At 38.1% G+C, this 24,121-nt stretch overlaps 1 protein-coding gene across 1 annotated transcript in view; it reads left to right on the top strand.

Annotated features, from left to right (window-relative positions):
- TNPO1 (transportin 1) overlaps positions 1-24,121 on the top strand; it is an 83,831-nt gene that overhangs the window by 14,075 nt on the left and 45,635 nt on the right. The gene's annotated exons all lie outside the window — the stretch shown is intronic.

Raw genomic sequence — 24,121 nt, 5'->3', positions numbered from 1 at the left:
TTAGAATACTCCAGTATTTCATGCCTGGAAAATTCCATGGACATAGAAGTCTGGCAGACTCAGTCAGTGGGATTGCAAAGAGTCGAGCATGACTGAGTACACATACACTTCCTGTTTGTATTTCTGAGAAATCCGATTGACTTGCTTTATCTTTTTGTGCTGGGATTCATCATATTGACAGTTGAGTGCCCAATCCTGGTTTAATCAGTTGCATTTAGGAAATGCAATCACAAAGTGTCAGCCTTGCCATTAGAACCATTGGTTAGACATGGGCTATAGGCTTCTCTATTTCTTTAGGAAAGACCTTTGAGTTTACTATAATTATCAGAAAATCAGTGCACTGTGCAAAAACAGAGAGAGAAAAGAGCCTCATAATATAGAACCAGATGTTGTTACTATGATTTTTTTTTAAATTTTTTAATTGAAGGATAATTGCTTCACAGAACTTTGTAGTTTTCTGTCACACATCAACAAGAATCAGCCATAGGTATACCCATGTCCCCTCCCTCCCATCCCCCTCCCCATCCCACCCTTCAGCCTGTCACAGAGCCCCTGCTTGCATTCCCTGAGTCACACAGCAAATTCCCAATGGCTGTCTATTTTATATATGGTATTGTAAATTTCCATGTTACTCTCTCCATACATCTCACCTTCCCCCTCCTCCCCTCCTCCCATGTCCATAGGTCTGTTCTTTGTGTCTATTTCTCCATGTCTGCCCTGAATGTTACTGTTTTAAAAAATAGACATCAAATTATTTTCCTTAATTAATTTGTAATGTTGATTTCTGGGTCTTGATTTCTCCATTAAAAAAAAAAGTTAGATACTGTTTATTGCTGTTTTCATTTTGATGATAAGATGTTGGAAGATCTATTTTCTAATTACAGTTACAGTTTAAAGTGATTAATTTCCATTTCATGAGATGAGGGGGATGAATGGTGACATGATACTTATTTGGCTGATGTTTATAAGACACTAATAAGCTTTTTAACCCAGGGTTCAGTTTTAAGGGTATATTCTTAAAACTAAACACTTTCTTAGTATGTATAAGAGATGAACGTTATCTTTTATATGTCTAATATAATCTCAGATTTCCTTGCCATCACACGTTTTGTTCTAGGTTTTGTATTCGTTAATTTTTTAAGGTTTCAATCTTGATTGAGGCTTATTGTTTCTTTGTCATGGTAATAAAACAGACAAACACAGAGTATGTGCTGTTGTTTGTCATACTAAACAATTACTTGTACATACCATGGGTTATACAGCATTATTGCCTGGATTACACAGCATTTTTCCATTGTGGATTATCTGTAGAATTTACTTTGTGATACTCTTTTCCTGTCTCCTTATATACCACAAAGACTGCCTGTGATCACCTACTTAGTTTTCATTCTTGTGAAATTTTTACAAACTGGTTATAATACATTTATATCTGATTTAATACTCACCACTTGATTTCTGTTTCTTTTCTTTGTTCCTGTATTCCTCCAATATTTTTCTTTTGATTTTTCTATTTCTTTAGAATATCACCTCATTTAAATGATGAGTCAAAGAGCCCATTTTCTTATATATTCTCTGCTCATACAAATATAGTTTAAGTAATCGTCATCTTAATTCTACCTGATGATATAAACTATCCTCATTAAATCTGTTTTTTAAATGATAATTTTAATGGGGAGTTAAGTGTGACGGGAATGAACATTAAGTGCCTACGATTGCATCATTTTTTACATTCTCAATTAATCTTCTCTTCAACCCCATTTCACAGATGACTAAACTGTGACTCAAAGTTAAGCTACTTTCCTAAAAAAGACAGTTGGTAGAACTAAGATTGTGTGTATGATTCTGGATCCCATGCTTTGCCTCTATCCTCTTGCTTAGCAACAAAAATAGTGTAGAATAATGTTCAGCTCAGGCACTAAAATTATAAAAATTGACTTCCTTTCATAAGTTTTTTCTGCTGTGTCTTCCCACAGCTGAAATCTGAATAACATATGCCCCTATTATGAGTGAGATGATAACCAACCTACAGGCTGCTTACCATTTGTTACCTTTCTGTTGTACTGTCTAAACTGCTCTGACCCTTCTACCAGTTCAGCCTTGGCCAGGGAACACTGTGCTATGTTCCTTTTCCTGTTTATGCTTAAAAATGTGAAATACTGAATCAACCCATTACCCTTAACAATCAAAGATAGTTTGGGGCATGAATGAGAAACTCACAGGGCCCTCTCACTTGAGAACTTTAGGAGGAATCTTAACTGTAACAAAACAATATACCTGTAATCACTGAAATGATCTGTAGTGGATGTCCCGTGTGCTACCTTGTTTTTCAAAGAACTATCAGCTTAGCTCCCAATCAACTATATAGATGTGTGTCCCTTTATAAACTAAATTCTGAAATATTGAATCATATATATTTTTTTACTTTATAATTTCAGATGTGTTATGTAGGAAAATATGTGGTTATTTGCATCATACCCTTTTTTACCATGTTTTTAAATACAGTAAGTATAGCTGTAATCAATAGCTTGCCTGGTGCTGATATATTTTAATCATTCAATGCCAGAATTTTACCAAGAGCCGACATAGTCTTGCTAGGGCATGTACAGATTTATCTCCATCTTGCATATATGTCCACACATAAACCATCAAGCAAATAATCTAGCAGTGTAGAGTAATGTTACTTTAATCCATTTTGAGTTTATTTTTGCGGTCCTGTTTCGTTCTTTCACGTGTGAATATCCAGTTCTCTCCCTAGGTTTTCCCTGGTGGCTTATATGGCAAAGAATCTGCCTGCAGTGCAGGAGACCCAGGTTTGATCTCTGGGTCAGGAAGATCCTCTGGAGAAGGGAATGTCTACCTGCTCCAGTATTCTTGCCTGGAGAACTCCATGGATAGAGGAGCCTGGTGGGCTACAGTTCATGGGGTCGCAAAGAGTTGGACACAACTGAGAGACTAACATCTAGTTTTCCCAGCACCATTTATTGAAGAGACTATCTTTTCCCCAGAGTAGTCTTGGCTCCTTTGTCAAGTATTATTGACTGTATATGTATGGGTTTATTTCAGGGCTCTCAATTCTGTTCCATTGGTCTGTATGTCTGTTTCTATGCCAGTACTGTTTTGATGTCTTTTGCTCTGTAGTACAGTTTGAAACCAAGAAGTGTGATGCCTCTAGCTTCATCATTTTTTTTGCAGGATTGCCTTGGCTAATTAGGGTCTTCTGTGGTTCCATATGAATTTTAGGGTTTTTTTTTTTTTCTATTTCTGTAAAGAAAAAAGACATTGGAATCTTGAAAGAGATTGCATTATCTCTGGATGGCTTTGGGTATTATGGACACTTTAATAATAGTCCTCCAGTCCATGAACATGGTATATCTTTCTGTTTGTTTCTTCTTCAGTTTCTTTCCTCAGTATGTTATAGTTTTCAGTGTACAGACTTTGGTCTCCTTCATTAAATTTATTCCTAAGTATTTTATTATCCTCTTTGATGGTACTGTAAATGGAACTGGATCTTTTTTTTAGACAGTTTGTTGTTAGTGTATAGAAGTGCATTGGTTTTTGCATGTTGAATTTTTTTATCCTGTAACTTTACAGAATTCATTTATTGGTTTTTTGATAGAATCTTTATAATTTTCTATGTGTAATATCATATTATCAGCAAACAGACAAATATACTTCTTCTGTTCTAATTTGGATGCCTTTTACTACTTTTTTTCTTGCGTGATTCCTCTAGTATTCCGCTGAATTGGAGTTTTGAGAATGGGCATTCTTATCTTATTCCTGATCTCACAGAAAAAGTTTTCAGTCTTTCATTATTGAGTATAATGCTACCTGTGAGTTTGTTATATATGGCCTTTTTTTATGTTGAGATATGTTTCTTCTATATCAAGTTTGTTGAAAGTTTTTATCATTAATAGATACTGGATACTGAATTCTGTATGTTTTTTCTGCCTCCGTTGACATCATTATTCATATCTTTCATTTTGTTAATGTGCTAAATCAATTGATTTGTGTCTGTTGAATCATCCTTTCATCCCAGGGATTAATCTCACTTGATTATGACATATGATTCTTTGAAAGTGCTGTTGAATTTGGTTTGCTAGTAATTTGTTGAAATTTTTTTTCCTATATCCATCAGAGATGTTGGCTTGTAATTTTCTTCTAGTGTTCTTATCTGGTTTTCCTATCAAGGAAATGCTGACCTTATAAATTGTATTTGGAAGTGTTCTTTCCTCTTCATTTTTGGTAAGAGAGAATTAATATTAATTCTTTTAGTGTTTGGTAGAATTCCCCAGTGAAACCATCTGATCTTGATCTGGTCTTTGTTAGGATTCTGTCTGATTCAGTCAGCTTACTCATTATTGGTCTGTTCAGATTTTCTGTTTCTTCATGATTCAGTTTGGTACATCATATATGTTTCTGATAATGTATTTTTTCTAGTTTGTCCAATTTATTTTGTATAATGGTAGTCTCTGGTCATTGCAAGCACCCTCTTCCAACAACACAAGAGAAGACTCTACACATGGACATCACCAGATGGTCAGTACTGAAGTCAGGTTGATTATATTCATTGCAAACAAAGATGGAGAAGCTCTATACAGGCAGCAAAACAAAACCGGGAGCTGACTGTGGCTTAGATTGTGAACTCCTTATTGCCAAATTCAGACTTAAATTGAAGTAAGTAGGCAAACCACTAGCCATTCAGGTATGACCTAAATCAAATCCCTTATGATTATACAGTGGAAGTGACAAATAGACTCAAGGGATTAGATCTGATAGAGTGCCTGAAGAACTATGGATGGAGGTTCGTAACATTGTACAGGAAGCGGTGATCAAAACCATCCTCAAGAAAAATAAACGCAAGAAGGCAAAGTGGTTGTGTGAGGAGGCCTTACAAATGTATAGCTGAGAAAGGAAGAGAAGTGAAAGGCAAAGAAGAAAAGGAAAGATAAACCCATCTGAATGCAGAGTTCCAGAAAATAGCAGAGAGAGATAAGAAGGCCTTCCTAAGTGAATAATGCAAAGAAATAGAGGAAAACAACAGAATGGGAAAGACTAGAGATCTCTTCAAGAAAATTAGAGATACCAAGGGAACATTTCACGCAAAGATGGGCTCGATATAGGACAGAAACATGAACCTAACAGAAGCAGAAGATGTTAAGAAGAGGTGACAAGATTACACAGAAGAACTGTACAAAAAAGATCTTCATGACCCAGATAACTGCGATGGTGTGACCACTCACCTAGAGCCAGACATCCTGGAGTGCAAAGTCAAGTGGGCCTTAGGAAGCATCACTGCGAACAAAGCTAGTGGAGGTGATGGAATTCCAGTTGAGCTATTTCAAATCCTGAAAGAAGATGCTGTGAAAATGCTGTACTCAATATGCCAGCAAATTTGGAAAACTCAGCAGTGGCCACAGGACTGGAAAAGGTCAGTTTTCATTCTAATCCCAAAGAAAGGCAATGAAAAAATGTTCAAACTACCGCACGATTGCATTCAAACTACTGCACAATTGCACTCATCTCACACGCTAGTAAAGTAATGCTCAAAATTCTCCAAGTCAGGCTTCAACATTATGTGAACTGAGAACTTCAGATGTTCAAGTTGAAGTTAGAAAAGGCAGGGGAACCAGAGACTGCCTCATACCCCTTTTACCATCTTTTTTTTTTTTTTTTTTTTTTTTATTATTATTATTATTTTTTTTTAATTTTAAAATCTTTAATTCTTACATGTGTTCCCAAACATGAACCCCCCTCCCACCTCCCTCCCCATAACATCTCTGTGGGTCATCCCCATGCACCAGCCCCAAGCATGCTGTATCCTGCGTCAGACATAGACTAGCGATTCAATTCTTACATGTACCATCTTTTTAAATACAAGAAACAGAATGCCAACATCCGTTGGATCATAGAAAAATCAAGAGAATTCCAGAAAAACATCTATTTCTGCTTCATTGACTATGCTAAAGCCTTTGACTATGTGCATCGCAACAAACTGGAAAATTCTTAAAGAGATTGGTATACCAGACCACCTTATCTGCCTCCTGTGAAACCCGTATGCAGGTCAAGAAGCAACAGTCAGAAATGGTCATGGAACAACAGACTGGTTCCAAATTGGGAAAGGAGTATGTCAAGGCTGTCTATTGTCAGCTTATATTGCCTGCTTATTTAACTTATATGCAGAGTATATTGTGTGAAATGCTGGGTTGGATGAAGCACAAGCTGGAATCAAGATTGCCAGGAGAAATAGCAATAACCTCAGATATGCAGATGACACCACCCTTATGGCAGAAAGCAAAGATGAACTAAAACTCTTGATGAAGGTGAAAGAGGAGTGTAAAAAAGCTAGTTTAAAATTCAGCATGCAAAAAATGAAGATCATGGCATCCGGTCCCATCCCTTCATGGCAAATAGATGGGGAAATAATGAAAACAGTGAGAGACTTTATTGTCTTGGGCTCCAAAATCACTGCAATTGGTGACTGCAGCCTTGAAACTAAGACACTTGTTCCTTGGAAGAAAAGCTATGACAAATCTCTGCTTATTAAAAAACAGAGACATTACTTTGCCAACATCGGTCCGTCCTGTCAAAGCTGTTTTTTTCGAGTAGTCATGTATGGAAGTGAGAGTTGGACAGTAAAGAAGGCTGAGAGAGCTGAAGAATTGATGCTTTTGAACTGTAGTGTTAGAGAAGACTCTTGAGAGTCCCTTGGGCTGCAAGGAGATCCAACCAGTCCATCCTAAAGAAATCAGTCCTGAATATTCATTGGAAGGACTGGTGCTGAAGCTGCAATAATTTGGCTATTGGATGGGAAAAAGTGGCTCATTAAAAACGACCCTTATGTTGGGAAAGATCGAGGGCAGGAGGAGAAGGGGTCGACAGAGGGCAAGACGGTTGGGTGGTGTCACCGACTCAATGGGCCTGAGTTTGAGCAAGCTCTGGGAAACGGTGAAGGACAGGGAGGCCTGGCATGCTGCAGTCCATGGGGTTGCAAAGAGTCCAACACAACTAAGTGACTGAGCAACAGAGGATAGTCTCTTGGGACCTTTGTATTTCTGCGGTATCAGTTATAATGTCTCCTCTTCCATTTATAGTTTTAAGTTCTCCTTTGTTTAGGCTAGTTAAAGCTTTTTGTCAATTTTGTTTATCTTTTCAAAGAACCAACTCTTGATTTTGGTAATTTTTTTATTATTTTGTTTTTCACTGCTTCCTTTATTTCTGCTTTAATTTTTTAAATTCCCTTCTGCTAAACTGGGAGTTAGTTTGTTCTTTTTCTAGTATCTTGAGGCATAGGGTAAGGTTTTTTATTTGATATCTTCATTTTTTTCTTGATGTATGTGGTTTTGTGTGTAAACTTACCTCTTACAGCTGCTTTTGCTGCATCTCATAAGATGTGGTGTGTTGTGTTTTTTACTTCATTTTGTCTGAAGATACATTTTTATTCATTTTTAAATTTCTTTTTTGATCCATTAGTTGTTCAGGGATGTGTTCATTTCTATGTATTTGTAAATTTTCCAGCTTTCTCCCTATTGTTGATTTGTAGTTCCATACCGTTGTTATCAGAAAAGATGTTCGATATAACTTCTGTCTTGAGTTTGTTGAGACTGGCTTAGTTGCCTGCATGTGATCTAACCTGTAGAGTGTTTCAGGTGCACTTGAGAAGAATGTGTGTTCCATTCCATTTTGGGTGGAATGTTCTGTATGTGTTTATTATGGCCACTTGGGCCTCTATGGTGGCTCAAATGGTAAAGAATCTTCCTGCAATGCTGGAGACCTGGGTTTGATCCCTGAGTTGGGAAGATCTCCTGGAGGAGGGCTTGGCAACCCACTCTAGTATTCCTGCCTGGAGAAGCCCCGTGGACACAGGATCCTGGTGAGCTATAGTCCGTGAGGTCTCAAAGAGTCGGCCATAACTGAGTGACTAAGCACGTGGCCATTTACTCTATAGTGTTTATCAGCTCCACTGCCTCCTGATTTATCTGTGTGGATGATCTAGCCTTTGTTAAGAGTGGAGTATTAAAGTGTCCAACTATCACTGTATTATTTCTTCTTTTAGTTCTGTGGTTATATGCTGTATATGTTTAGGTGCTCTGATGCTGGGTACTATATATTTACAGTTGTTACATCTTTTTGATGGATTGATTACTTTATGATAATATGATGAACTTTTTTTTGTCTCTTTAGACCATTTTTAATTTCAAGTCTTATTTGTCTACTATAAGTATAGCTATTTCTACTTTCTTTTGGTTACCGTTTGCTTGAGGGACCTTTTTTCATCCTCATTCTCAATCTACTTGTGTCCTTAAAGATAAACTAAGTCTCTTTTAGACAGTATATTGTGGATCTTGTACCTTTAAAAAATTTTTTAGAAATTTTTCTCCACCATTCTGACTTTTGATTGGATAATTTACCTATTTATGTTTAAGGTAATTATTGATATGTAAGGACTTACTGTTGCCATTTTGAGAATTGTTTTCTAGCTGTTTTGTAAATTGTTCCTTTCTTGCTGTCTTGGTGGTTTGATGACTTTTTGTAGTGTTATACTTTGAATCCTTTATCATAATCTTTTGTGTATTTACTATAGATTTTTCCTTTGTGGTAACCATAAAGCTTACATAAATATAACATCCTATTTTAAACTGATAACTTCAGAAGCATACAGAAACTTTACACTTCCACATATCTCCCTATCACATTTTAGACTACTGATGTTACAGTTTCCATATTTTTATGTTCAATTCAGTCCCTCAGTCTTGTCAGACTCATTGCGACCCCATGAATTGCAGCACGCCAGGCCTCCCTATCCCATCACCAACTCCTGGAGTTTACTCAGATTCATGTCCATCAAGTCGGTGATGCCATCTAGCCATCTCATCCTCTGTCGTCCCTTTCTCCTGCCCCCAATCCCTGCCAGCATCAGGGTCTTTTCCAGTGAGTCAACTCTTCGCATGAGGTGGCCAAAGTATTGGAGCTTCAGCTTTAGCATCATTCCTTCCAGTGAACACCCAGGACTGATCTCCTTTAGGATGGACTGGTTGGATCTCCTTGCAGTCCAAGGGACTCACAAGAGTCTTCTCCAGCACCACAGTTCAAAAGCAATTCTTCGGCGCTCAGCTTTCTTGACAGTCCAACTCTCACATCCATACATGACCACTGGAAAAACCATAGCCTTGACTAGACGGACCTTTGTTTGCAAACTAATGTCTCTGCTTTTCAATATGCTATCTAGGTTGGTCATAACTTTCCTTCCAAAGAGTAAGCTTCTTTTAATTTCATGGCTGCAATATCAAACTATTGTAGCTGTGATTATTTTTAATACTTTGAAAAACACATTTAAACTAGAGTTGTGAATAAATACCACCATTAAAATATCAGTGAATCTGTGTTTCATAATATATTATGAAGCTAGTGGAGGTGATAAAATTCCAGTGGAGCTATTTCAAATCCTGAAAGATGATGCTGAGAAAGTGCTACACTCAATATGCCAGCAAATTTGGAAAACTCAGCAGTGGCCACAGGACTGGAAAAGGTCAGTTTTCATTCTAATCCCAAAGAAAGGCAATACCAAAGAATGCTCAAACTACCACACAGTTGCACTCAACTCACAATGCTAGTAAAGTAATGCTCAAGATTCTCCAAGCCAGGCTTCAGCAATATGTGAACCGTGAACTTCCAGATGTTCAAGCTGGTTTTAGAAAAGACAGAGGAACCAGAGATCAAATTGCCAGCATCCGCTGGATCATGGAAAAAGCAAGAGAGTTCCAGAAAAACATCAATTTCTGTTTTGTTGACTATGCCAAAGGCTTTGAGTGTGTGGATCACAAGAAACTGTGGAAAATTCTGAAAGAGATGGGAATACCAGACCACCTGACCTGCCTCTTGAGAAACCTATATGCAGGTGAGGAAGCAACAGTTAGAACTGGACATGGAACAACAGACTGGTTCCAAATAGGAAAAGGAGTACGTCGAGGCTGTATATTGTTACCCTGCTTATTTAACTTCTATGCAGAGTACATCATGAGAAACGCTGGGCTGGAAGAAGCACAAGCTGGAATCAAGATTGCCAGGAGAAATATCAATAACCTCAGATATGCAGATGACACCACCCTTATGGCAGAAAGTGAAGAGGAACTAAAAAGCCTCTTGATGAAAGTGAAAGAGGAGAGTGAAAAAGTTGGCTTAAAACTCAACATTCAGAAAACAAGGATCGTGGCATCTGGTCCCATCACTTCATGGGAAATAGATGGGGAAACAGTGTCAGACTTTATGTTTTTGGGGTCCAAAATCAGATGGTGATTGCAGCCATGAAATTAAAAGTAGCTTACTCCTTGGAAAGAAAGTTGTGACCAACCTAGATAGCATATTGAAAAGCAGAGACATTACTTTGTCAACAAAGGTCCGTCTAGTCAAGGCTATGGTTTTTCCAGTAGTCACGTATGGATGTGAGAGTTGGACTGTGAAGAAAGCTGAGTGCCGAAGACTTGATGCTTTTGAACTGTGGTGTTGGAGAAGACTCTTGAGAGTCCCCTGGACTGCAAGGAGATCCCACCAGTCCATTCTAAAGGAGATCAGTCCTGGGTGTTCTTGGGAAGGAATGATCCTAAAGCTGAAACTCCAGTACTTTGGCCACCTCATGTGAAGAGTTCACTCATTGGAAAAGACCCTGATGCTGGGAGGGATTGGAGGCAGGAGGAGAAGGGGACGACAGAGGATGAGATGGCTGGATGGCATCACCGACTCGATGGACGTGTTTGGGTGAACTCTGGGAGTTGGTGATGGACAGGGAGGTCTGGTATGCTGTGATTCATGGGGTCGCAAAGAGTCAGACACAACTGAGCGACTGAAGTGAACTGAACTGAGTGAGTTTTGTACATTTATGTTTTTAGGATATTAATTAATATACACTTCTTTAATAAGCATTCTTTACAACTTGAAGAATGTTGTTTTATCGTTTCTTATTCTGGTGGCAATAAAACCCCTCAGCTTTTTTGTTTGCGAATGTCTTTATCCTTTGTTTCTGAAGGAGAGCTTTCTGGGTATAATATTTTGGTTGACAAGTGTTTTTCTCCCTCAATATTGTGAATATGTCATTCCACTCTTTCTGAGCCTGCAAAGTTTCCGTTGAGAAATCTGTTCTCTGTCTTGTGGGGGCTCCCTTGTATGTCAAGAGTTGCTTTTCTCTTGCTGCTTTCAAAATTCTCCATTTATTTTTGACTTCTGACAGTTTAATTATAAATTCTTGATGTAGCCCTTTTTGCATTTAACCTATATGAGATTTGAATGTTCATTTCTCTCCCCAAGCTTGGGAAGTTTTCAGGCATCTAACCCAAGTTTTAGCCTTTACTAAACAGCTGACTTGTGGCAAGTTGCTTAACATAACTGAAGCTTTCCTTAACTCAGTAAACTCAGTTTAGTTTTGAAAAACAGAGATAATATGACAGTACTTTGAAAATTATTAAGCAGTCTGTTTACCTGAAACCAGTTGGCAATGATCAGTCAGCATTCTGAAGTAGAATTTATAATTATGTTGTTAAAAGAATTTTTTTCTTAAATTGATGTCATGGAAATAAAAACCATGCTGCTGCTGCTGCCAAGTCGCTTCAGTCGTGTCTGACTCGGTGTGACCCCGTAGACAGCAGCCCACCGGGCTCCCTAATCCCTGGGATTCTCCAGGCAAGAGCACTGGAGTGGGTTGCCATTTCCTTCTCCAATGCGTGCAAGTCAAAAGTGAAGGTGCAGTCGTTCAGTTGCATCCGACTCGTAGCGACCCCATGGACTGCAGCCCACCAGGCTCCTCCATCCATGGGATTTTCCATGCAAGAGTACTAGAGTGGGTTCCCATTGCCCTCTCCAAAAAAACCATGCTAGAGTACAGTTAACATGTTCATTGAGCATAGTCAGTTGAATGTAGCAATGGGAATATCCTTAGTAAAGCTCATTAATGAATATACAATGCGAAAAGAATCAAGGATCTAATTTACTTATTTTGTATATTTGTATTTTCATGTTTGGGCTTATTATTTAGAAAGATTTTCTTTCACTTTTATAAATGTCTTAATATTGCCATCTGAAGAATGATGTGATTATTATTTGCCAGATAAGTTGATTTGATATATGAATTTAAATCATATTTGGCCAGTCAAGAACCATAATTGTCCAGTATGTTTTACTTAGTAGTTTAATGTATTTAATTTATATAATGACAACTTATTTGTCCCCGTGTATCTTGACTGAAAAGTTTCCATTTCTAAAAACCTAAATGCAACTCCTTACTAAACTCCTTGAATAAATTATGAAGTAAATGACCATTGTACTTCATAGCTTCCAACACATACAGTCCTTACCAAGTAGTGGAAACTGTCATGTGACTTTAAACAGTATGTTCTTATGTTTTGGTTTTCATCAAAGACATTTTTCTGGTGGTTGGAATATTTTCATATTAATCAGTACAGCCTGCAGGCTCGCTCGCTCTTCTGTTTCCTGTCATTTATGGTACAGCCAGGACACTGCTGCTCATTAGGATAAGAAATTCATAAAAATTGCCAAGAGCAGATTTATTAAGTTAATATAATGATTCTCAACTGGCTGTATATTGGAACCACCTGGGAGTTATTCAAACATACCCATGCCTGGGTCTTAGGTCCCACTCCCATGTAGAATCATAGGGAACAGGCATCATATTTTATTAAGCTCCCAATGAGTATAATGTGCACTTAGGACTGAGAACCACTGGTTTAAATAACATACATGGAGAGAGAGACCAATTGTGATATAGTTAAGTCTTGTTTTAAAAATCAACAGGGAATTGGTGTTTTAATGATGAAAATTATGTAACTGAAAGTTAAATATATGGGAAGTATTACTCCTATCAGCCTTTTGTTTTGTTGTGTAATAAAAAGTTTGTATTGAAAAGCAATGTGTAGTTATCATACCTGAACTTAAAGAAAGGAGACCCTTAAGTAACAGAGCTTTTGAGTTCTTGAGAATTCATGAAATAGAAAGAAGAAGATAAGCCTTCCTATGAACTCTAGACCCGAGAGTTCCGTTAAGGGTTAGTCACATGTTCCTGAGGTGGCAGAATTAGAATAATATGGCAGCATGGTTCAGTGCACAGGCTCTGGAGTTCGGTGGATCTGAGCTTGAGTCTCGCCTTTGTTCTTTGCTATCTTTATGACCTTGGACACATTACTCAACTTGTCTGAAGTCTGTTACTCTTCTACAAAATGGGGGTGAAATAGTAATCCCTACTCATGGAATTAAATGAGATCATGCATATATATCATTTAGTATATTTAGTGGCACACAGAAGTGCTCCATAAATGATAACAGGGTTGCTTATTACTAGACACAGTCCATACTTTGGTTTGCCACATACTGGCTGGGCAAGCTACTTAACCTCTTTGAACCTCAGTTAACATAAAGTGGAGTTAATGTCTACCTCATAGTGCTGCTGTGAATATTAAGTAAACTGAACTATATATAAGAAGTAACTGATTGTAGATTACAGTGAGTTTTGAGATCAAGTTTTCCTTCTTGTCACCTGCTCATTTTGATACTAGTCTTTTTTAAAAAATGTTTGTTTGTAAACTTTAGCCCTTGAGTTGCATGTCTAGTCATCTTCAGAGGTCTTCCTGAAAGGGCACTCTAAGAATACATTTATTTAAATCTTCCATAATACTTATCTTCCATTTCCTTTTTCTTTTCTGTTAATCTTTCAGCTCTTAGATGACAATATATTGTGAAGTCAGAGGACTGTAATTTTAACCTCTTAGCATAATTCTTCCAAGTGGTGAACAAGAGCCTAGTCAGTAAGTCAGGAACTGTTTAAACCTACTATGTATCTAGCACCATGTAACATCAGAGGGTCCATATGCTGTGATCCCTGCCCTTTAATCGGGTTGAGCTCATTTCCTCAAGTAGCTTGGCCTCAGTGGTTGCTTTTACTTTTTCCTCTCTTCTTTTTTGATCCTTAATCTCTGATTACTTTATAGAATCTCTTAAAGAACCTTCTAGTTCTACTGATATCTTTTATTTACCAAGCCTGTTGATATTTCATTCTCTGACATAAAAAAAAAAAACCTCATTTTTAAAAAGTTTTAATAATCAGCTACATTTAGACTTTTCCTTTGTCCCCTTCATACCTGAAATTTGGTTCAATTTCTTCTAAAAGTTTTTATTAAATAACTTTTTAAAAAATAACATGATCTTTTTAGCTCTGTAGGCATCTCTGATTTTTTTCTTCCGTGTTCATCGTAGTATTTTTTTTGTAAAGAACCAGTATGAGAGACATTTTATTTTGAAAGATCTGATTCACATTCAGCAAATGATTCAGCAAATTACTTAAGCTGTATTTTGATTTATCTGCTTGTCAAATGAAGATAATACTTGCCACCTACTTACAAGAAAGGGATGTTGTGAAGATTAGACTTAGAATGTTCTGAACTCATTTACTCAAGTGCTATTAAAATATCTCATTTTTATTTTCACACTATATACATACTGCTTTTTTAGATTATTTTTATAATAGTGAAATATGATTTTTACTTTTCTCTTTCACCTCACTACTAGGATATCAAATGGTTCTTTAGTCTCCATGGATTGTAGCCTGCCAGGCTCCTCTGTCCATGGAATTCTCCAAGCCAGAATACTGGAGTGGGTAGCTGTTCCCTTCTCCAGGAGATCTTCACAACTCAGGGATTGAACCCAGGTCTCCTACATTGCAGGAGAATTCTTAACCCACTGAGCCACTAGAGAAGCCCAAAGATATCAAATGGTTCTTTAGTATACAAATGGTTTTCTTTATTATTAGTTTCCAGGTTACAGAAATTGATGTTTCTGTTTAAAAGGCAGTCTTATCAGGTGCCTAGAGACTGAACTCTGGAACCAGGTTTAGTTGGGTTTGAGTCATGGCTTGTCATTTGCTGAGTAACCTTGGGCAAGTTACTTCTCTGTGCCTCAGTTTACTGATCTATAAAATGTAGTTAATATCTTACAGACTTCTGAGGAATAATTAAGTTACATAGTTCTTAGGGCATTGCCTGGCAGTCAAAGAAAATATTAGCTATTACTATAATAGACAAAATAATAAGATATGATTAATTTTGGCTCCTTCTGAAACATGACAGCCCTTCATCTAGCAAACAGCTCCATTTTAAATGTAAATTGGACAGTTAGATATTCCTGTGACTCCTCCTGCCCCTCAAGTGATTTTCCTACACTGCAGCCTGATGGGTTTTTTAAAAACTGATTTTTATTCTGAAAATATTATGCTTATCGTAGAAATTAGCATAATACTGCACAGCAGAAGACCCTGCCCTTCCCCATTTCTACTTCCTAGGAGGAGGAGTCCTTTTCCATATTTTTATTTGATCATATCTTTTATAACTAGTGGTTATGAGTTTATAACCATCTTCACAAGTTTTCTATTAGCCTTAGGATAAAGTCCAAACTTGCTTACATAGTAGTCTGTGAAGCCTTCCTAGCCCTGCCTTCATCTCGCTTTCTCACAGTCTTTTGTTAATTCCTATTGCTGCTGCTGCTAAGTCGTTTCAGTCGTGTCCGACTCTGTGTGACCCCATAGACGGCAGCCCACCAGGCTCCCCCGTCCCTGGGATTCTCCAGGCAAGAACACTGGAGTGGGTTGCCTTTTCCTTCTCCAGTGCATGAAACTGAAAAGTGAAAGTGAAGTCGTTCAGTCGTGTCTGACTCTTCTTGACCCCATGGACTGAAGCCTACCAGGCTCCCCTGCCCATGGGATTTTCCAGGCAAGAGTACTAGAGTGGGTAGCCATTGCCTTAGATCTCAGGTAAAAAGTCACTTCCTCAAGGAATTCCTTTCCTGACCTCTAACTGACCTCTTGGCATAAGGTCCCCACAGCCCTTTGTACTATCCCTTACTGTGTTCATTCTCCACTGAGGCAGTGCTGCTCTCTGGGGGGAATGGGCTAGTAACTAAGGGGCTCCATCACTTAGCAGGTGGAGTTGAGGAGTACTTATGTTCATCTTTAAGAATTGTCTAGAGCCTTGAATGACTTCTGAATGTTCTATTAGGGAATCACATAGGTGAAAAAAATCTGTTATAGCTGTCAGAGCCTAAAACCTAACTTAGTTTCACATTTGCATATGGAATTTTTTTGCAGGATTTTAATTAAATGTTGAGTTTTCCAGGAATAAAACTAGTATTATTTGAAGGAAGATTACACCGAGAATTGAAACTCTACCAAAGAATTGGTCACCATTTTGGGAAATCCTGTCACTGATGGCAACATTTATCACATTCATAGTGATTCTCCATATTAGGTAGAAACATCTGACTGCTCAGTAAATATTTGTTTGAATTTAATTGAAATTAGGAGAGAAAAATACGGGAGAAAAGTACTTATATCTTCCTAGCAAAATGTATTTTCTTTCCTCTCTTTTCCTGTTGTTCATAATTCATATACTTCATTTGTAGACAGTACATCTGACTCTGCCACTGAATGAGAACTTAGAGCAAGGACAGTATTTTACTTACTTTGAGTCTCTAATGCTCACTGAGTACATGGTCGTTGCTCAGATTAATTGAATTAATGGACAAGAGTTCTATTTTAATAATTAACAGCAAGAGTATTTATTTAGCAAATACTTAATAAATTACCATAGTGATTCAAAAAGGGCAAAAAGATAGTCACTGCTGTCAAGGAACACATGATGTGTTGCTAAGACAGACCTGGAAATAATTATAATATGGCTGTTGGTAAAATGGAAATAGCCACAAACTATAGATATGTGATGAAAAAAAAAAAATCAGTACTTAAGTCTTGTGGAGAGGTCCTACAATAATGTTACAGAAAAGAAATAGTATCCAGTATCAATCATAGTGCCAAGGAAGACACTCAGTAAATACTTGGAAACTGAGTAAATGAGCGTATCTCTGATGAGTGAGATGGAGTTTGCCAAATGGTCAGATGTAAAGCGGGCATTCGAGGGCTTCCCTGGTAGCTCAGTGGTAAAAACAAAAATCTGCTGGCCAATGCAGGAAACACAGGATTGATCCCTGGTCCAGGAAGATCTCACATGCTGTGGAGCAACAAAGCCCGTGCGCCATAACTCAAGCCTGCACTCTAGAGCCCAAAAACTGCAGCTGCTGAGCCCATGCACTCCCCCACAGCAAGAGAAACCACCACAATGAGAAGCCCACGGGCCGCAACCAGAGAGCAGCCCCAGCTCCCCACGGCTAGAGAAAAGCCCGTGGAGCCACGAAGACCCAGCCTGGCCAAAAATAAGATTATTATGAATAAATAGGGCGCTCCAGAGAGGCAGTCCCCATGCAGAGTCTTAGAGGTACCAGAGGTGCAGGTGGTATTGCTGGAGCATGAAAGTTGGACATTGAATTGTAAGAAATAAAGCTGTCCTTGGAGGTGATGGGCCAGATCATGAAGGGCCTCGTCCATGAAAAAGAAGAAGTTAGATTATGTTGCAGGCAGCAGAAAATCATTGATGTAACAAACAAAACTGCTAAATTTCAAACCATACTGTATGCCAGGCAAGTACCTATAATCCTATTACAGAGTCAGTATATTCTCATTTTATAGTTGGGACACTGAGGCTCAGAGAGGTTAATTATCTTGCCCAGGTTTTCACAGCTACTAAGTGAAAGAACTAGGGCTTAAATTTAGGTTGGTTGAGTCCAGACCTCCTGTCTGCTTTTTAAACTATATTTTATAACCCCTGTAGCAGGGGAAAAAATAGATATTTTTACTTTTAAACTAGTGTAACTTCTTTACCTCCCATCAACTCTAGTAAATTCAAGTTTTTAATGTAAATTCAAGTTCTTAACAGTTTAGGACTCAAGTAAGTTTTAGTCTTCTGAAGACTACAGTTATTTTACAGTTATTTACCTCTTGCAAACTTTTTATTCTGGTGCCATCTTCTATATAGATAATTCAAATAACTGTCTTGGTTTTTATTGAAATGCCATTTGTGTGGGAGGGGGCACTCACCATTGAATGTCATGGACCAGTCAGCATGGTGGCATCTGGTCCCATCACTTCATGGGAAATAGATGGGGAAACAGTGGAAACAATGTCAGACTTTATTTTGGGGGGCTCCAAAATCACTGCAGATGGTGACTGCAGCCATGAAACTAAAAGACACTCACTCCTTGGAAGGAAAGCTATGACCAACCTAGATAGCATAGTAAAAAGCAGAGATATTACTTTGCCAACAAAGGTCCATCTAGTCAAGGCTATGGTTTTTCCAGTGGTCATGTATGGATGTGAGAGTTGGACTGTCAAGAAAGCTGAGTGCCGAAGAATTGATGCTTTTGAGCTGTGGTGCTGGAGAAGACTCTTGTGAGTCCCTTGGACTGCAAGGAGATCCAATCAGTCCATTCTAAAGGAGATCAGTCCTGGGTGTTCATTGGAAGGACTGATGCTGAAGCTGAAACTCCAATACTTTGGCCACCTCATGCGAAGGGTTGACTCATTAGAAAAGACCCTGACTCTGGGAGGGATTGGGGGCAGGAGGAAAAGGGGATGACAGAGGGTGAGAGGGCTGGATAGCATCACGGACTCAGTGGACACGAGTTTGAGTGAACTCCGGGAGTTGGTGATGGACAGGGAGGCCTGGCGTGCTGTGATTCATGGGGTCGCAAAGAGTCTGACACAACTGAACTGAAAAGAGAAAAATTTGAAGTACTAATTCCATTTCGGAAACATTTCTGAATCTTCAATATGTAAAAAGAATAGTAATTTTAAGAAAATATAATATTAATCTTGATATTCTATTTAATTTATATAGATGTAGTTCACTGCTTAAGTAAATGATTTCTACCTCATAATCCTGGTGTACACATTTAGCTTGAAATACTTCAGATGTTATCCAAATAACCCTGAGATATCTCTGGCTACCTTAAGGTATTATTCTCCTAATTTTAACGACTGTTACTGTAGTAAGTCCTGGAGATAGAGATGGCAGTGGTTGCACAACAGTGAAAATGTATGCAGTGCCACTAAACTGTACACGATGAATGGTTAAAATGCTAAATTTTGTATTACGTATATTTTATTATTGTTGCTGTTGAGTCACTCACTCGTGTCTGACTCTGCCACCCAAGGGACTGCAACATGCCAAGATTCCCTGTCCTCACTGTCTCCCAGGGTTTGCTCAAACTCATGTCCATTGAGTTGATGATGCCATCCAACCAACTTATTCTGTCACCCTCTTCTCCTCCTGCCTTCAATCTTTCCCAGCATCAGGGTCTTCCCCAATGAGTCAGCTCTTAGCATCAGGTAGCCAAAGTATTGGCTTCAGCATCAGTCCTTCCACTGAATATTCAGGATTGATCTCCATTAGGATTGACTGGTTTGATCTCCTTGTAGTCCAAGGGACTCTCGGGAATCTTCTCCAGTACCACAATTCAAAAGCAACAGTTCTTCAGTCCTCAGCCTTCTTTATGGTTCACCTCTCACATCTGTACATGACTACGGGAAAGAGTCGTGTCTGACTCTTTGCAACCTTGTGGACTGTAGCCAGCCAGGCTCCTCTGTCCTTGGGATTTGCCGGACAGAAATACTGAAATGGGTTGCTATTCCCTTCTCCAGGGGATCTTCCCGACCCAGGGATTGAACCCACGTCTCTTAATGTCTCCTGCATTGACAAGTGGATTCTTTACCACTAGCACCACATGGGAAGATAGCTTTCACTCTATGGACCTTTGTCAGCAGAGTGATGTCTCTGCTTTTTAATATGCTATCTAGGTTGGTCATAGCTTTTCTTCCAAAGAGCAAGAGTCTTAATTTCATGGCTGCAGTCACCATCTGCAGTGATTTTGGAGCCCCCAAAATAAAGTCTGTCACTGCTTCCATTTTTTTCCCCCATCTGTTTGCCATGAGTGATGGGACAGGATGCCATGATCTTTGTTTTTTGAATGTTGAGTTTTAAGCCAGGTTTTTCACTCTCCTCTTTCACCTTTTTTCAAGAGACTCTCTAGTTTCTCTTCACTTCCTGCCATAATGGTGGTGGTGTCTACATATCTGAGGTTATTGATATTTTTCCTGGCAATCTTGATTCCAGCTTGTGCTTCATCCAGCCTGGCATTTCTCATGATGTACTCTGCATAGAAGTTAAATAAGCAGAGTGAGAGCATATAGCCTTGATGTACTCCTTTCCCAATTTTGAATCAGTCCATTGTTCCATGTCCAGTTCTAATAATTGCTTCTTGACTTGCATACAGGTTTCACAGGAGGCAGGTAAGGTGGGCTGGTATTCCTGTCTCTTTAAGAATTTCCCACAGTTTGTTGTGATCCATACAGTCAAAGCCTTTAGTTAATGAAGAAGTCAGTGTTTTTCTGAAATTCCTTTGCTTTTTCCATGATCCAACAGACGTTGGCAATTTGATCTCTGGTTCCTCTGTCTTTTCTAAATCCAGGTTGTACATCTGGAAGTTTTCAGTTCACATAATGTTGAAACCTAGCTTAAATGATTTTAAACTTTACCTTGTTAGCATCTGACTTGAACGCAATTGTGCAGGAGTTTGGACATTCTTTGGCATGGCCCTTCTTTGAAAACTGACCTTTTCCAGTCCTGTGGCCACTACTGAGTTTTCAAATTTGCTGACATATTGAGTCCAGCACTTTAACAGCATCATATTTTAGGATTTGAAATAGCCCAGTAGACATTCTACTACCTCCATTAGCTTTGTTCTTAGTAATGCTTTCTAAGGCACACTTGACTTCAACACTCCAGGATGTCTGGCTGTAGGTGAGTGACCACACCACATGGTTATCGATATAACCATGGATATAGTTCTTTTGTGTATTTTTATATAGTTCTTTTGTGTATTCTTACCTACCTTTTCTTAATCTCTTCTGCTTCTGTTAGGTTCTTCTGTTTCTGTCCTTTATTGTGTCCATCTTTGCATGAAATATTCCCTTGGTATCTCCCAAGTTTCTTGAAAAGATCTCTGTCTTCCCCATTCTGTTGTTTTCCTCTATTTCTTTGCATTGTTTACTTAAGAAGGCTTTCTTAACTCTCCTTGCCATACTCTGGAACTCTACATTCAGTTGGGTATACCTTTCCCTTTCTTCTTTGCTTTTCTCTTGTCTTCTTTTTTCAACTATTTGTAAGGCTTCCTCAGACAACTACTTTGTTCTTGCATTTCTCTTTCTTTGAGATGATTTTGACCACCACCTCCTGCACAGTGTTAGGAACCTGCATCCATAGTTCTTCAGACACTCTGTCTACCAGATCTCATCCCTTGAATCTATTCATCACCTCGACTGTATTCTCATAAGGGATATGTTTAGGTCATACCTGAATGGACTCATGGTTTCCCTACTTTCTTCAGTTTAAGCCTGAATTTTGCAATAAGGAGCTCATAATCCGAGCCACAGTCAGCTCCTGGTCTTGTTTTTGCCGACTGTGTGGAGTTTCTCCATCTTCAGCTGCAAAGAATATAATCAATCTGATTTCAGTATTGACCATCTGATGATGTCCACGTGTAGTGTTGTCTCATGTTGTTGGAAGAGGGTGTTTACAATGACCAAGTGTGTCCTCTTGGCAAAACTCTGTTAGCCTTTGCCTTGCTTCATATTGTACTCCAAGGCCAAACTTGCCTGTTTCTTCAGGTATCTCTTGACTTCCTACTTTTGCACTCCAATCCCCTATAATGAAAAGGATCTCTTTGTTTGGTGTTAGTTCTAGAAGGTCTTGTAGGTCTTCACAGAACCATTCAACTTCATCTTCTTCAGCATTAGTGGTTGGGGCATGGACTTGGATTTCTGTGATATTGAATGGTTTGCCTTGGAAACAAACAGATCATTCTGTCGCTTTTGAGATTGCACCCAAGTACTGCATTTCACACTCCTTTGTTGACTGTGAGGGCTACACCATTTCTTCTAAGGGATTCTTGCCCACAGTATTAGATATAATGGTCATCTGAACTAAATTCACCCATTCTGGTCCATTTTAGTTCACTGATTTGTAAAATATTGATGTTCACTCTTGCTATCTCCTGCTTGACCACATCCAGTTTACCTTGATTCATGGACCCAACATTCCAGGTTCCTACGCAATATTATTCTTTACAGCATCAGACTTTCATCAGACTTTACAGCATCAGACTTTACTTTCACCACCAGACACACCTACAACTGAGCATCGTTTCCACTTTGGCCCAGCCTCTTCATTCTTTCTGAAGCTATTTCTTCACTCTTCCCCAGTAGCATATTGGACCACCTACTGGCCTGGGGGACTTATCTGGTGTCATATCTTTTTTGCCTTTTCATATTGTTCATGGAGTTCTTAAGGCAAGAATACTGGAGTGGTTTGCCATTCCCTTCTCCAGTGGACCATGTTTTGTCAGAACTCTCCCCCAATGTGCATCTATTAAAAAATGAAAAGTTAAATCTATATGTAGTGGCCTGGAATGATGGCCATTCAATGTTTGTGTTTAAAAGTTGTAGAGTTATTTAATAATAGAGTATAGTATGTGGCATGATCCTAAAATACAAACCAGAACAATATATATGTTTGAGAATAGAGAAAGGTGTAGATGGATTCATATCAGACTAGTAAAACTGATTCTGTTAGGGCTATAAGTTTAGTGATGGACTTAAATTAACTTTTTGTACAACCATGTTGTTTGATATGTTGTAATATTGTTTTTGTAATTGTTTTTGAAATTTCTGAAGTAAAAAGGCCAGGAGAGAAGGGGGAGTTGTTTTTAACGATAGAAATTATAATAGGGATCACAGTATGAGTTGCTGACCAAGAATGGTACAAGAGAAACCTTGGTACTAGTAGTGGTCTTTATCTTGATGCAGATGTTGGTTACACCAGGTGTATTCACTTTATAAATATCCATCTAGTTTGTACGCTTATGATTTGTACAGGTTATTGTACGTATCAGTTAAACGTTTCTTAAAATTATGGCACAGAAATACAATGGAATACTGTTTTTAAAAATACTTTAAATATTTAATGATATATGGAATTGACCCAGAAACAAGTCTTATCATTATAAAATATATAAACACACAGAATGAAGACTCCAATAAAAAGATGACAATATTATTAATAGATATTATGTCCAGATACCAATTTTCTGTTTGGGGGTTAGGGGTTTGAGTCATTGAGGAAGTTGGTAAAATTTGGTAAAGAAAACCATATGACAGGATATTAAGCAGAAAATAAAAGTGAAGGAGAGAGGGAACGGTTTTTTTTACAAATATAAGAAAGAAAAACAATACTAACTATTGTTAGTTAGTATGTTTTTTTAAACTAACTGTAAGGTCAGGTAACTTTTTTTTAACCCCAGCTAGGAAGAGACTCCTACTAGGAAGGGACTAATTTCAGATTTCAAACTATCAAGTATAATAGTAGATAGTTATGAAAAAGCCTCTCCTTCAGCAAATTCATACTGAATTACAAATAATTCATGCTGGATACTTAAGTTTTGTTTCTGTTTAAGCATTTAAAGAAACTGTCATTGATAGGCTAGTTTCTATTGATTATAGTAGATGCAGCTCATAGTACTCCTCCCAGTTTTAACTAACTATTGTAATTTCCTGTGATCTTTTTGCTCTACAGTTACCACTCAGGGGACAAATAATATCCCCTCCAGCCAGAGTGATAATAAAATAAGAAAATGTATGTGAAAACACATTAATAGAATTAAACACTATCCAGTTGTAAAGTTACATTCTTTTTCTTGTTTTTTCTTCAGCCCAAAGTCATTAGTTATGAATGTCGTTATTTCAGGTGGAGTTTAAGTTCAAAAGTTGAAGTTTATGAAAGAATGCATTTTTTTCAGTCGTTTTGCAAATGTAAATGCCACATGTAGTGTTTATTCAAGTGTGAATTGTGATGCAATCCATTTTTAATATTTTAGACTAAATATTAGTATTTAGTACTTTATATATCAAATTTAACTATAAACATTTGTTTTTTCTTCTAAGTATTGTTGAGCCGTCAGGGGAATTAGCAGGCTTTTTTCCCTATTAACAGTCATTCTTAATTATTAACCATGTTAATTGAAAATGATTAAAATCCCAAATCAGATCTCCAGGTGTCTCGCAGGGGGGTTGCTTTTTTTAGATTAGCCCTTAAATCAGTAATAATCTGGGTGGAACTAGAGTTGGGTT

The sequence above is a fragment of the Budorcas taxicolor genome, chromosome 20, assembly GCF_023091745.1.
Source record: "Budorcas taxicolor isolate Tak-1 chromosome 20, Takin1.1, whole genome shotgun sequence".
NCBI lineage: Eukaryota > Metazoa > Chordata > Mammalia > Artiodactyla > Bovidae > Budorcas > Budorcas taxicolor.
This window is presented reverse-complemented; position numbering and strand designations above follow the sequence as displayed.